Here is a 12,393-nt window from a genome sequence, read left to right on the forward strand (position 1 = left end):
CTCTTAGCTATCTCATTACTACATAGACTTAACAAGATTTTTACTTTTTTTTTTTTTTAACTTTTTGAAATAGGGAGTCATGTAGCCTTGGTCCATCGGTTGGTGCTGTGTTCCTTATCTTCTTATCTCCCAAATAGGTGTGTGTGTGTGTGTGTGTGTGTGTGTGTGTGTGTGTGTTGTTTGTATGTCTGTTTTCAGATTTATTTTTTTATTAGCTTAGACTTCAAAATCATAAAAGCATTTATCAAAGAATTGTGAGATCGTCACCGTTTCTCTGGAGGCCTCACACCATATATTACTTTTTCATACAAATATAATCATGCCTTTATATTTTAGGAGCCCATATTTTTTTCTAATGACTAAATCATTTTCCAAAAGGGTGCCTAAAAAAAAGGGAGAGACGCCTTCTTTTCAAGCCACTAAGCTGTAAACCCGACATCAGAATTTACAGGTGGCCAATGCTAAACCAGGAGGTGATTCCATATTTGCATGACCGTATAGCATCACCTGCAGCTGAAATCTCAACGTCATGACCATTCTGTGCTTTGCTCCGCCCTCTAGAGAGACTGGCAGTACCAAGTGGCGGCAGCAACCTGGGAGGCCACTATGTTCTGTGTGTGTACTCTATGTACTGTGTGTGCTTGGAACACACTCATCTTACCAGTCCAGCTGCAGGGTATAGACACACACACACACACACACACACACACACACACACACACACACACACCCTTCCCCCCCCCCCCCCCCCCCCGTATTTTAAAGTGATCTTCAGGGCTAGATCCTCCAAGTCATCTTGCAGTTCTAGTCACGGGACTGTAAAGGGAATGGCATCCAATACCCAGGCAAAGCTCACCCCTCATAGGCCTTAGGACTGATGCAAAAAACCTTCCCATTTGAGTGTCTTCCCATTTGAGCGTCTCAGCCAAGAGCCTGCTGCACCGCCCAATTGCTACATTGCTTGGGCTGTAATGATTGCAATTTGGCAGTTTACAGGATGTTGTACCGGGAACAGGAGAGGGAGGAGATGGTGGGCCCCTTTGCCAAAGGCAATGCCGGAAAAGACCGAAGGATAAATTTATGGTGGCCCGTGGAAGGGCAAGTAAAGAGACTTTAGGCTCCAGCAAGAGCTCTATCTCCAGCTGTGCACAGAAACTTGAACTTCCTTCCAAAATCCAGAGCGAAGCCAGCTAGAGGGGATGAAATAAGGGACCAGGTAAGCAGACAGTTCCCGGTTCACAGTGGCCTGACAGTCGCCGGGGGCAGCGTCACTAAAGACCAAGGCCTGCCGAGGCCGCGCGCGCAACTCTTCGGGGCGGAGCCGCTGGGTCGGGTGTTGGGGGCGCCCAGCGCTACCTAGGCTGTTCGGTCTGCGGCTTAGAGGTGGCGCCGCGCAGGCAATATGCTGCCGCTGCAGCCCGAACCTCTAAGCCTGGCCGCCGAGTTCTTCGGCCCCCGCCGCAGCGGACGAGCGCAGCGCGCGCCCGGGGTCGGGCGGAGCTAGAGGCGGGCGTCGCGCCACTGCAGCTCCCCGCCTTCCGCCCCGAGCGCGGCGGGTGCCCTGACCGTGGGCGCCGCTGCAGGCACCTGGGCGAGGCTCGAGCATCCCGGCTGCAGCTGCTCGGGGCAGAGCGGAGCTCCGGGACCCCGCCGGGGCGCACCCTCGCCGCTTCTGCCACTTCCCTTTGCTCCTCCTCGGCTCTGGATCCTCCCACCCCCCGTCCCTTCCCTCCTCCCACACCGAAGGATGCGCTCCCCCGCGCCAAGCGGCAGAGGCCACCGCTCCCAGAAATGCGTGCGCCCGAGCCACTTCGCCCCAACCCGTGGAGCCCGCGTCCCCGCCCAGTAGGTAGGTGGCTGAGGCGGGGCCCGGCCTGGAAGGCCACCCGCTGCTGATGCTGCGGCCAGGAAGAACCCGGGGCCGCGGCTAGTAGCCGCCAAACTTGCCTCCCTCCTAGGCTGCCTGAGCTCCGAGGTGTGCTAATGGCGCTGGCGCACTCCCCGGGGGACCTGGACCGCTCCGCTTGGAAGGTTCGAGGTCGAGCTGGGGCGTAGGGGCGCTGGATCCTCCTCGCCAACAATCTGGGGACCCTCGGTTGGGGGTTGGGGGAGCTTGGAAGGACAGCTTGGCTAGGAGCTTCTTTGGGGAGGAGACCGTTGCCTTTTTTTTTACGAGCTCAAGTAGACTATGTCATTGCATTTTTAAAAGCAGGGTCAGCAAATGCTTTCTTCCTGCAATTTAGCTAAAATGTAGACGGCCACAGTTGTTTCGGAGGTATTTAGGAGTGGTTGTGGATTGTTGTATATTTCACAGCTGGCGGAGTGAGCTATAAAAGTCCGTGGTGCAAAAACCATGGGTGCTAGTTTAAGGAAAGTCCTTCTAGAAGTCAGATTGCCCAGATGATGCATGAGGCTGGCATGTTCTCGTAGGATAAAGCTGATGGAAGCCCCTAGGTTTGAGATCTGCAAGTTTGATACAGGTGTTGGGAGTTAAGAGTCTGAAAGATGCGCCTGTTAGCCAGCAGAGGCAGCCTTGTCTCTAGCCTCGCCGGTAACTCTGAGCTGACCTTTGCCTTTCTGAGAAACTGGTTCAGTGTTCTAATGTTCTAGAAGTAAAATTCATGTATTAGGGCTTTTAGCAAGATTCTTTACTCTTAGGCTGCCTTTTGCATATTACACTAAGCAATAAGGTTTAGAATTTTGGACGAAATCATCACTGTAAGCTCCAGCTTTGTAGGCACTGTTTCGGATTAGAGATTTTGGGGAACTGAATCAATGTAAACACCAAGAGGACAGAATCATGACCCTCATTTCCTCCTCCTTCCCCATCCTCCTCATCTTCCTCCTCCCCTCCCCCCCTCATTCAGTAATTCCCCTGCCTCGGATGTCTTATGGCTGTTTGTCGGCTGTTGAATGAATGAAATTTTCTTTCAAGCTATATATGTATGTATATATAATAATATAGCTTGAAATAATTTTTTTGTTTTTTGTTTTGTTTTGTTTTTCGAGACAGGGTCTCTCAGTGTTAGCCTTGGCTGTTGTGGACTCACTTTGTAGACCAGGCCGGCCTCGAACTCACACTGATCCTCCTGCCTCTGCCTCCCAAGTGCTGAGATTAAAGGCGTGCGCCACCACGCCCGGCCCTTGAAATAAAATTTATGCATACATATATAGCCCAACCATTTAAAATTATATGTTTTGTTTTGTTTCTGGTTCAAGTAGCTATTTTTGAAAATCGCTTCTTTCTGTAAACAGGCGAACTTGGTTATTTTTCATTGACATTTCTGGCCTCAACAGCAAGGAAGGCAGTTCTTCGTTTAGGTTTACTTCACGCCCATTTTCCAGTCTTAAACGGATCGATCCCATCTCAACTATACATTTAAAAACAACTCAGAAAGCAGAATTCATGTTTAAAGAAAAAGTTTAAGTTAAGAAGGAGCAGTCATCTGGTTAATAAGTAAGCAGAAACTTGTGGTTTTATCTTTGATGCTAGGGACCAAATCCAAGATTAGGTCCAAGGCTTCCGGAGTATTGGGCTGGTCCTGTTTGAGCAACATCCTCAGCTATAGAAAGACCATTTTAGCTATCCTCCACTATAAAATGAGGTATTTGGATGATCCAGTGCCTTTTCTGCTTCATAATGTTGTTTTAGGAGAAAGAGAGCAAGAGAAAGACAGACAGAGCAAGAGACAGAGGGAGGGAGGGAGGGAGAGAGAGAGAGAGAGAGAGAGAGAGAGAGAGAGAGAGAGAGCGAGCGAGCGCATACTAAACCCAAGGACAACTCCATCAGTTTTTGTTTGCTTTTATGCTGAGAAAGTTCACATTTTGATATTGCTTTGTTTTTCAGTCACAAATTCATCGCTAACTTCTTTTCATTCTGTCCTTAGCTCCTTAGCACAATTTCTTTCTTTCTTTTTTTCCTTTTCTACTCAAGATAGGGTTTCTCTGGGTAGCCCTGGCTGTCCTGGATTCACTTTGTAGACCAGGCTGGCCTCGAACTCATAGAGATCTGCGTGCCTCTGCCTTCCAAGTGTTGCTCATTTCTTTTCTTCTAATTTCCTTCTAATTTTCATGCATGTTGTTCTTCCCTGTGCAGAATGTTGCCCAGCATTCTTATCTTCACACAGTTTGGTAAAGTATAGCATAATAATGTTTTTTCTTTAGCCTAGTTGGATTGTTTCAGATGGGTGAAGAAAAACTTTTAATTAAAAGGTAGGAAGACTGGGGGAATTGTGGGGCGAGAACGTGTGAATAAACCAAATTGCTATAATTTATGAAAACAAAGTAGGTTCCCATGTCCAATAAAAGTAAGGGCATCTGTAGAGTCTTACAATCAAGTATGCTGAGTTACTCCTTTGCATTGTTCATCCATGCTCACATTTTAAAAGAGCCTATGGTGATGAAACACCTTTTACTCCCTTTAAGAAGTTATTTATTTATATATCTGCGGGGGTCTTGTCTGCAGATAAACTTGCACACCATGTGTATGCAGTGCCTGCAAAAGGCAGAAGAATGGTTCAGAACTCCCGGGACTGGAGTTATAAACGTTGGGGAGCTACCGTGTAGGTGTTTGGAATTGAACCCAAGTTCTCTGTCGGTTCTCTTAACTTATTTTCCCAACTCCTCCAAAATCTTACTTTTTAACTTATGGACAGTTATTTGTTTACTTAACAAGTAGAACTTGTGCTATGCCCCTGTGCTCTGAAATTAGTCAACCAAATCAGAGCTTTCTCCTCGATGTAGAGGGAGGGGGCTTTTGTGTGTGTGTTTGTGTGTATGTGCACACGTGTGATGTCTCATGACCTGAGTCTTGCCTCAGGAGCCAGCTGCAACCCTGCCTCCAGGTGCACCACAGCAATTTAGTTTACAGCCTAGATTTCTGCATCTAATCTCTATCTTCCTCCTGTTGACATTTTAGAAACCTGTCTAAGTTTTGTTAAATGTGTGTTTTTTAAAGTCTCACCCCCTATTATTTTTTTAAAATTAAACAGAGTCCCCTCAATTCACAAATATATTTGAATCAAGATTGTATTATGGGAAAAATATACACAAGTAAATTTTTATAATCTTCCATTTCAAATACAAGGAATGTATGGTTGAAGGAAAAAAAAACTTGATTTGTCCTCCTTACTAGGTACATGAAATGAATTTATTTCTGTACACACAATATAGAATGTCTATAAATTTGATATGACTAATTGAAAAAAGAAAAAACCACTTTCTAGAGGTTCAACTAAACAGAGGTCTTGCCATCCACCTGTCTTCCTCTTTAGACCAGGAGTCTAGTTAGAGCTTTCCAAACTGTGTCTTGATTTCCTGGTTGAGCATGCTTGCTCTCCCCTCTATTGTGTTCACTGTGAAGAACTCACTTAGCAGACGGTGGGCAGTCACTGTTAGATCACTTTGTAGAGGGAATGAAGAGTAGGATCCCGATTACAGCTCCTGTCTAAAGTCTACGCAGGCAATTCCATTGGGCTCTGGATGCGAAAGTAAAGCCTTCTATCCTCTGAGTATATATGACTTTATTTCCATTGTGCAAAAAGAGAATCAGATAGGTGTTCTGCTTTCTGTCATGGTGACTAGGAATTCGAGGCTGAATTACAACTCAAATTCTAATAAGCATGTGAAAGAAACTTGGCTAATATTATAGTGTTCTAACTTCCCCCCTTTGCTTGTTAGCTTCTATTTTGCCTTGTTTCTCTTGATTCTGATTCCTATCTAATTATATTTCTCATATTTTATTGAATTACGTTATTCTGGATGACTCATTCTTAATGGAACAAGAAAAAAGGCAGAACATGAAGCCAAATAATTGGAAGAATTGCATAGTTGACCTCTGAACACATGATGTTTCTGATAAACACATTTTAGATGGGTTGCATTAAATAAGTTTTGAACAAGAATTAAAATTTCAGTATATTGGAGCTTGTGTGTATAGATGTACTGGCTGGTTTCGTGTGTCAACGTGACACAGGCTAGAGTTATCAGAGAGGAAGGAGCCTCAGGTGAGGAAATGCCTGCATGAGATCCGGCTGCAAGGCATCTTCTCAATTAGTGAGCAGTGGGGAGGGCTCAGCCCACTACAAGTGGTGCCAACCTTGGGCTGGTAGCCCTGGGTTCTATAAGAAAGCAGGCTGAGCAAGCCATGGGGAGCAAGCCAGTAAGCAGCACCCTCCATGGCCTCTGCATCGGCTCCTGCCTCCAGCATCCTACCCTGTTTGAGTTCCTGTCCTGACTTCCTTCAATAATGAACAGCAACATGAAAGTGTAAGCCAAATAAACCATTTCCTCCCCATCTTGATTTTTGGCCACGGTGTTAGGCTGCAACAACAGAAACCCTAACTAATAGACAAATGGGAAACAGTTATCACGCAGTTTTATGAAACTTAAATTCTACTTTTGTAAAGTTAAATTATGCTTATTTTTGAACCGTTGAGCCAGTACACATCCATGGCTATTTGGAGTTGGCGAAACCCTTATGACTTAGTTCACGTATATCTGGAGTATCTGTCTGGATTCTATGCTGTTTTTCAAAAGCCATTTTTAGCTAAAGGGTGGATCCGATTAGCTCAACAATTACTGTGCTGGCCAGTCTGACCTCTGTGTCTACAGACCCTATGACCTTAGCCTTGTTCTAATGCATCACTACACTCATTCTTCTCCAGTGTTATAGTACTTTGTATCCATTCGGCCTTCAAGGCAAATAACTGACACAGGGAGACTGAAACATTACTTTAAAGCTGCCAGGACTTCGCCAAGGCAGAGTCTGGACTGATTCTAATCTACTCGTAAACTAAACAAACTACTCTAAACCTTATAACATATATATATATATATATATATATATATATATATATTCCAAGCATTTGCCACTATGACTCCTGGGCTGGGCCTTGTCAAGTCCCCACCATCCTCCTCCAACAGTCAAAAAACCCTCTCCCTTTCCAACGGTCCAACTTTCTCCTCCCCCTCCAGGAAGTCCCACCTCCCTTTTCCTGTCCTTCTGCCCAGCTGATTGGCTAAACAGCGCTTTATTGGTGGTTGATACATCCACTCAGCATTCTTCCACATCAGGGGCTCTTTCATTACCACAATATGTAAATGACTGAGTTCCCCCAGTTGACTGGCCAGATGCTTTTCATACCTTGTAGCTTGCTCTCCTTGGTTATGAGGATTTCATTTTATGTCCCCTGCTCCATGACACTATTTGACCCACAGCCTTTCTTAGACAGGGCCCCCTTCCTCTGCTGACTAGAGCCTTTTAAAACGTCTCATGAAAATTCCGTGTCATCATGTACGCTTTTCCTTGCGGTTCCGTTTCCTTGCAATACACCTGTCTGTTAGGTGGTTGTGGTGGTGCATGCCTTTAATGCCAGCACTTAGGAGGCAGAGGCAGATGGATGGCTTCCTGTGAGTTGGAGGCCAGCCTGGTCTATATAGTGAATTCCAGAACAACCAGAGCTACCCAGTGAAATCATGCCAAAACAAAACCAGCAAACAAAACAAACAAAACACCAGTTTCCATTTTTCTTAGCAAGGCACTCTCCAGAAGTTTTTCCTTAGCTGTGATTCTGTAAATTGAAGCAGCTGTAATGGCCCACACAGGGTTTCTGTCCTGAGAACTAGTGGTCTGGCCATTTCTCATGAGTAGTAAATTGTCCTTCTGTTCAGAGTGAACTGATTTTAATTAACGGGTAAGGCCTAGTTAGCGACACAAAATGAAGATGAGGTGTTGGCCATCCATGCCTTGGTCTTCCCACCCACTCAATCTCCATCTAATACATGTCCCTGTCATTTTTAGTAATCCTGGCTGGATTTAATAACTCTTCATCAACTATTGTGTCAATGCTCTTGAAAGATAACTTTTGTATGCACTGTGGTCCTTGTCTGGGAGAGCGTCTTTAGCAGCTAGGCTTTTCTCTGCGATTGGTACTTAGCCCCTCCAATGAGGGTTTCATGAAATTTAGGACTCTAAAAAGAAGAATTTAGAATTTAGAATTCGAAAGTATTCAACATTGACGTGGCCTATCCAGAAACAGCCCATCCTAAAAACTAACTTTATTATGTGAGACACTTTAAATTCTAACCCAGAGGGCATGCCAGCCTCTCAGTTTATTACAGAATGCCTAGTACGGGGTGATGGCATTCGTGACCTATTAACAGTCTTTGACTGTGTTTAGCCCTGTTTGTGTGAAATTTCTGGCTGGTAGATTATTATCTCACGCAAATTCCTGTGCCCTGTGGTACAGGAAGAATGCAGGAGAGTTCTGCAGGCTGTGCTCTCTCCAGATATCTGCCTCTCTCTGCAATTCTGACCTCACCTTGCAAAGATCACATTTAAAGATTTGTTTTTTTCCAAACATGTTGATAGAAGGAACTGAGAGTAAGTACTCCAAGCACCAGGGACAAATATTCTAGAGCCTAAATGAATGTTACCTTTACTGTATGGTGGGAACCACAGCTCAGGCTATTCACTGTTGGGAGGGCCTGTTCAATCCCATGTGCTTAGATATTCACAGCTGAGCTATGGTGGTTTCCCCAAAGAATAAGCCCCACTGCAACAGATAACCAGCAGTATTCTTTGATGTTTTAGGTCATGTTCCAAAGTAATTTCAATTTAATATGCCTTGACATATATAAACAAACAAACAAACAAACACACACACACCACACACATAGAAGAGAAATGGAAAATTCATAAAGCAGGAATTTAAAATAGCTAAGATGTGGACAGTCATTGACTTCATTGCACTGAAGAGATAGAGTCTATTAGCAATGCTGACAAAGGAGAAACTGTTTCGTATCACACAATTAGAGCACGAGTATGTTGCTACCCTGTTATAGGGAAGGCAGTTTTGTCCTATAATTCCTCAGGCCCGGTGATTGTCTTCTGGGAATACACTAAGGTGAGAATGAGGCAGGTGACATGGTAAGAGCAAGATATAGGATCATCCTACTGTTATTGCCCATGTGAACCGAGGCAGGTTAATTTCTCAATTGTCATCTGTCAAATGAAGATAATAATAGTATCTAACTTCCTACATCACTCAGAACATTAGACAATTTATATAAAGTGCTTGGAAACCTGCCTGGTGCAAAGTAAGCAATTCTGTTAGCTGTTGTTGTATTATTACAAAAATTTGAGAAAAATCCAACAGTGAAACCATTTTAAAAATGACAGTGCATATATATGTAGTCATTGGCAAAATGGTTTTAAATAATGTTTAACCATGTGGGGGATGATCATAATGACTGAATTAAGAATCAGATTGTGATGGCCGGGCGTTGGTGGTGCACACTTCTGATCCTAGCACTTGGGAAGCAGAGGCAGGTGGATCGCTGTGAGTTTGAGGCCAGCCTGGTCTACAAAGCAAGTCCAGGACAGCCAAGGCTACACAGAGAGACCCTGTTTTGATAAAACAAAACAAACAAACAACAACAACAAAAAAAAACCTAACCAAACAAAAAGAAAATCAGATTGTGTGAGCTGAGTTTCTCTGGGAGGCATGAGTGATGGGAGAAGTGTCAGGAAAACTGATCCTAACTTGATTTTACAGTATGTCTGCATGGAAGACAGGCCAAAATCATGAAAAAAAAATTAAAGCTTTTTTCAGTTTTATGAGAGCATGGGTGATTTATATTTTTTTCCGCATTTTACTTGTTCATGTTTTGCAACGATAATTATCAAATACTGCAAATGTCATACCATAGGATTTCTGTATTCTTGCCTTGCCTTTACAGATTGTATATTCAGTTCGACATATTTTACTTTCCTTTCTTTCCGAAGTTACTGTAAAGCCACTTCCTCAGAATCTTCCCCCACATAACATCTGCTGGCATTTCTTGCATTTTCCTTGCTTGGTTTGTGTATAGACACGTCCCAAGTTTGTGGTGTGTGTGGTGAGGTGTGGTGCAAGCGTGCGTGCATCTGCCTGTCTGCCTGTCCGCCTGTCCGTCTGTCTATGTGGCTGTTCTGCAGATAGAACCCAAAGCCTCAAGCATTCTACTCGTGAGCTCAATCCCTGACCTCTCTTGAAAAATAAAACGAGCGAAAAGACTTCTGTGATTGTAGTAGTGGTGACTTCTTTTGGACTTAGCCCAGAGAACACTACAGAGATGATGTAAGGGCTCCCCATCTGCGTGGGGTTCACAGATGCAGTCTTGTTGCCCACTCGGACCCACGTGCATTAGCAATCCACCACACAGGAGAGGACTCCTGCCTTTGAGCATTCTGTTCCTTTTCCTAGCTGAAACTTTTCTTCTATACTTTTTCAGTTGTCTGCATCTGGCTGGTATTTCACAAACACTGTCTAAGCCATCCATTCTAAGGGAACTAGATGCCAGCCAGCTTTATTGCCCAGTTTTCTGCATAGTATGCTCCCAGGGGCTGCATCCTCGTTGCTCTATGGCTTTCAGGTTTCTTAGCACAGCACTACCCATATATGCGTGGAACCCAAGGACACGGGCTGGATACTGTGTGACTGACATTCTTAGGGATGGTGTTTCGGGGGTTCATTCATCCCTTTGTATCTGCTCCTCATTTTCTCATTTTCAGGATTAGATCATCACATTGTTAGGTTCTTAGTCTTAGGCTATTACTTTGAAAAATCTAACTCCAGATTTCCCTTCCATAGAACTAAAGCCTGAACTGTTCGGTTGCAGAGAATGCCACTGTTGGGATCAGAAAGGTACTAATGAATCCATGTTGTCATCTATAGAACATCGCCTATTTGGTGTAGATAGTTTCATGAACCTGTCATAGTATGTATTTAAGGCTTTTAAATTCTTTATAAGTTTATAGTTTATAAATTTATAGATCTTATATTTTCTAGAAAAGACAAAAACCTCAGGAAATATTTTATATAATTACTCTTACAGTCTAGGCCAGTGGTTCTGTAACGGGACTCACACACCCTATCCGCTGTGAGAAGAGAAATGTAGAAATGTCTATATCATTTTTATGACTTCTATTTTATATATCAAACAAGGTGTATGCTAGCACACACACTTGAGCTGTTGTTGTTTGTTGAAAATAGGATTTTAAGCTCAGCTGCTTCCATGGATGTGGGATATGATTTTTAAGTAGAGATCTGAATAGTGACGGGAGCTACTGTCCTATTACCTCAGCTTGGCTTCTGTTATTTAACACTAAGTCAGAATCGATTTGGGCTGGAGAGATGGCTCAGCAGTTAAGAGTGCTTGCTGCTCTTGCAGAGGACCTGGGCTGGGTCCTTCACAGCCATGTCAGGCTGCTCACAGCCACTTGTAACTCCAGTTCCGGGTGATCCAGCACTCTCCTCTGGCCTCCTCAGGTGCCTGCCTCCGCCTCTTGTGGCCATACCTGCCCCCAATCACATATAGGTAAATTTTTAAAAATTCTGTGTCCAGTCTCAGGCATTGTGATGCAGTTCCTGTGTGTCTTAGTTTTCCACTGCTGTGAAGAGACACCGTGACCAAGACAACTTAGAAAGAGTTTATTGGGGCTTATTGTTCTAGAGGGTTCAAGTTCATTGTCATCATGGTGGGGAGCATAGCTGCAGGCAGGGTGTGGTGAGAGAGCAGTAGCCGAGCCCTTACACCCCGATCCACAGGCTGAGGCAGAGAGAGCTAACTGGGAATTGCATTTGTTTTTTGAAACCTTAAAGCCCTCCTCCAGTGACACACATCCTCCTGTGAGGAGGCCCCGCCCGCCCCCCCCCCAGTCTTTCCCAAACATTTCCTTCCATCAAGTGGGGGCCAAGCATTCAAACGTATGAACTTTGGGGGGGGCCATTATCATTCATACCACCCCAGTTTGAGAGCCTATCTTGTACTGCACAGCATGGACACATTCCATGTCTTTTCAGGCTCCGCGGACTGATTGAAAAGAGTGTAGGAGAGTGAAGTAAAAAACGACACAGGTCATGCAGGAGTGCACTGAGAAATCCGGCAGGACGATTTTTGTCCACTGAAGTTTGCTAAAGTATGATGTGTGTAGCATAACTCTCAGCCACATATTCTAAGAATACATTAAACTCTTTTATGTCAAAGTATTTTCTTGGTAACCAGGTCAGTTCTTATGCAGTTATACCCGAGTTACTTGTGTTGGTAGATGGTGAATGCCTATAGTTATTTAACATAGTATGTTATTCAACATGACGTTCTCATATTTCCTTTAAATGATAAGAGGCAGTAACATTTCTGCAACAGCACGCCTTTGGAACACTGGTAACATAGACAAGTAGTTTAAAATCAGTATATTTTCATGACAATGTATCATACATAGATAGGGTGGTTTGAAACAACAGAAACGGGGGCTAGAGAGATGACTCAGTGGTTAAGAACACTTGTCGCTCTTACAGAGGGACCCAGGTTCGAGTCCCGCCGCTCATATGGAGGCACAAAACTGTAACT

General features: G+C 44.2%; 1 protein-coding gene across 7 annotated transcripts in view; it reads left to right on the top strand.

Moving 5' to 3' along the window:
* Positions 1 to 1,075: 1,075 nt before the first annotated feature.
* The window catches only part of NCOA7 (nuclear receptor coactivator 7), a 131,787-nt gene continuing 120,469 nt past the window's right edge, over positions 1,076 to 12,393 (top strand). For 2 of the 7 annotated variants that reach the window (XM_084777001.1, XM_084777002.1), the window contains exon 1: positions 1,587 to 1,849. The gene's annotated coding sequence lies outside the window, so the exon portion shown is untranslated. Of the gene's footprint in view, positions 1,217 to 1,581; positions 2,032 to 12,393 lie in introns of those variants that run through there. The other 5 variants (XM_084776999.1, XM_084777000.1, XM_084776996.1 and 2 more) reach the window with 5 other exon arrangements.

The sequence above is a fragment of the Acomys minous genome, assembly GCF_964271855.1.
Source record: "Acomys minous genome assembly, chromosome: 3".
NCBI classification, from domain to species: Eukaryota; Metazoa; Chordata; class Mammalia; order Rodentia; family Muridae; genus Acomys; species Acomys minous.